Raw genomic sequence first — 3,003 nt, forward strand, 5'->3', positions numbered from 1 at the left:
GGGCCCCGGCGGGCCGACGCGCGGGTGGCGGCGCGGGGAAGTGGGCGCAGGGCGGCGGCGAATCAGGAGGCGACACGTGGCGGCGGAGCTGAGGTGGCATGCCGGGATTGGCCGGGGTGAGGTGGCGGCGGCGGTGGACATGTCCGGCGACGGGATGGACATGTCCGGCGGCGCGAGGAGGAAGAGGACTAGGGTTTCATCCGCAAATTTTGGGGAGGGGCACATATTTATAGGTAGAGGGAGCTAGGAGAGTCCAAATGAGGTGCGGTTTTCGCCCACACGATCGTGATCGAATGACCGAGAGCATGGAGGGAGTTTGGATGGGTTTTGGGCCACTTTGAAGGGGTGTTGGGCTGCAAAGAGAAGGGGCTTTTGCGGTTACCCGGTTAACCGTTGGAGTATCAAACGACCTTCAAATGGCACGAAACTTGACAGGCGGTCTACCGGTGCTATACCAAGGCCGCTTGGCAAACCTCGGTCCATTCCGAGAATGTTTAACACCCGCACATGAAAAGAGACAAGAAGGGGACGCCGGAGGACATAGGAGTGCCGGATTGCAAAACGGACAACGGGAAAAATGCTCGGATGCATGAGACGAACACGTATGCAATGCGATGCACATGAAGACATGATATGAAATGCAGATGATGACATGGCAAAGTGCAACACGCAAGCAAATGACATGGCAACGACGGCGAATAACTGGCAGACACCTGGCGCATCGAATCCGGGGCGTTACAGAGACGTCCCTGGGTTGTATGTGTGTTGAATGCGGAGGCGCCGTCCGTTCGGCGTTAGATCAGACCTTCCGCAATTTGAATCACCGCGAGTACGACTCCCTCATCCGCGTTCTTGTAACGCTTCCACATCGCGATCTTCAAGGGTATGAAGATGCTCATCCTCTCCCTCTCTTGTTGCTAAAATCTCCATAGATTGATCTTGGTGATGCATAGAAAATTTTGAATTATTGCTACGTTCCCCAACAGATTTTAATCTTCAGAGGGATTTTAGCTTTCCAAATCCACCTGTAGTGGCACCCACTGAGAGATTTTTCCAGCATCTTATGAATTGATTTAGTGGTGAACTTGCTGTTCTGATTTAGGCATTTAGCCCCGAAAAGATTCGATCACTCTTCTCATTCAGAGGGATATTCTTAACTACAACACGCATGTCTTCCCACTGTTTTGACAGCTCAGGGGTAAGCCTACGTCTGAATATAGAAGTGTTATCAAGCTCATTCCTCGGGTACTTTCCGGATGGTTACAGATCTCAAATTGCCGTGGATATTGATCCTGAAGTGGGAGCAGCCCATTCATTGGATCTTTCCACAATCTGATTAAGTTCCCAGCCCCAATCTCAATTTTTCTGCCCATCATATAGAATCTTTTACCTTGAGCAAGGCTTTCCAGCAAGGTGAATCAAAGAATTTAGAAGAAACTTCTGCAACAGATTTGTTGCAAAGGTATCTGGCCCGGACGATATCCTGCCATAATCCATTTTGAGCCTCTAGCTTCCACCACCATTTAACCATGAGACTAATATTTTGCTTCCGAAGATCTTTTATGCCTAAAGCCCCTTTTTCTCTGGACCTGCATATTCTGCTCCACTTGACAAGATAGTATCTTTTTTTTGTTGCACCCTTGCCAGAAAAACCTGCGCCTGTGCTTATCTAGTTTCTCAATGAAGGTTTTATTCATGAGCCACATCGACATGTGGTATAAAGAGATCTGTGTGACAACATAATCAAGTAAAGTGTGTCTCCCCCCATTGAGGCAGCATTGCCAATCCAGGCTTCGAACCTCTTTAAGTATTTACTAACAATGAACTCCCAATCATATGTTTTCAGATTAGTATAGCTGATAGGCATGCCCAAGTATTTGAGCGGAAAACTGCCAACCTCAAAATAAAAAATCTCCGCATATTTATTGACCACATCCTCATCCCCACCTACAGTAATAATCTCGCTCTTCTGAAAATTGACTTTCAAACCAGACATCATTTCAAACATATATAGCAGCAACTTCAGGTTGACTGCCTTATCTACATCATCTTCTATGCAAATGATAGTATCATCTGCGTATTGCAGGACCGCCACCCCGCCGGGAATAAGATCAGAAGCTAAACCCACAATCAGTTTATTTTTCGGAGCATTTTTTATCATTTTGGTAAGACACTCAACAACTAGATTAAATAGGAAAGGGGAGTGGGGATCCCCCTGGCGAACCCCTTTTCTGCTTTGAAAATATGAACCAACACTACTGTTTAGTTTAATACTAACAGTCCCATTGTAAAGTATTTGTTTAATCCATCCGCACCAGGTATCACTAAAACCCTGCATCTTGTGGCATTCTAGGAGAAAGTCCCAATTAACCTTGTCATAGGCATTTTCAAAAGCCAGCTTAAGGACAATCCGCACTTTTTTTCTTAACATAGGTGTAGTTAATAATTACATGGAGGGATAGGACACCATCCATAATGTTTCTGCCCTTCACAAAGGCATTCTGGGCAGAGCTAATGAGTTTGTCTGCGTATATAGCTACCCTGCGGTCAAGGACTTTAGTAATCAACTTATATGGGCATCTCAACAGGCAAATAGGCCTATATTGCTGGATTTTCTCGGCCCTAGAAACTTTCGGAAGCAGGGTAATGACTCCATAATTAAGTCGTTGAACATCCAGTGTCCCTTGATGAAATGCTTTAAACAAGGCCATAATATCTTCTTTGACAATATCCCAGCACACCTGATAGAACTCAGCAGGGATGTTATCGGGTCCAGGAGCTCTATTAGAGGCCATATAAAACAGAGCCTCCTTGACCCATGTTCCGTAAATTCACGGCAAAGGTCGGTTATCCTTCTCATCTAGTTTCTCCTCGTCCGACCAGGTTTTTGGATCAAGATGAATCTGGTTACCAGGTGCTGGGCCAAACAACTCTTTATAAAAATCAGTGGCATGGACAATCAAATTGTCCGTGCCCTCAATCACTGCCTCTCCCACTCTAAGT

Source organism: Triticum dicoccoides, chromosome 5B (genome assembly GCF_002162155.2).
Source record: "Triticum dicoccoides isolate Atlit2015 ecotype Zavitan chromosome 5B, WEW_v2.0, whole genome shotgun sequence".
Classification (NCBI taxonomy): Eukaryota; Viridiplantae; Streptophyta; class Magnoliopsida; order Poales; family Poaceae; genus Triticum; species Triticum dicoccoides.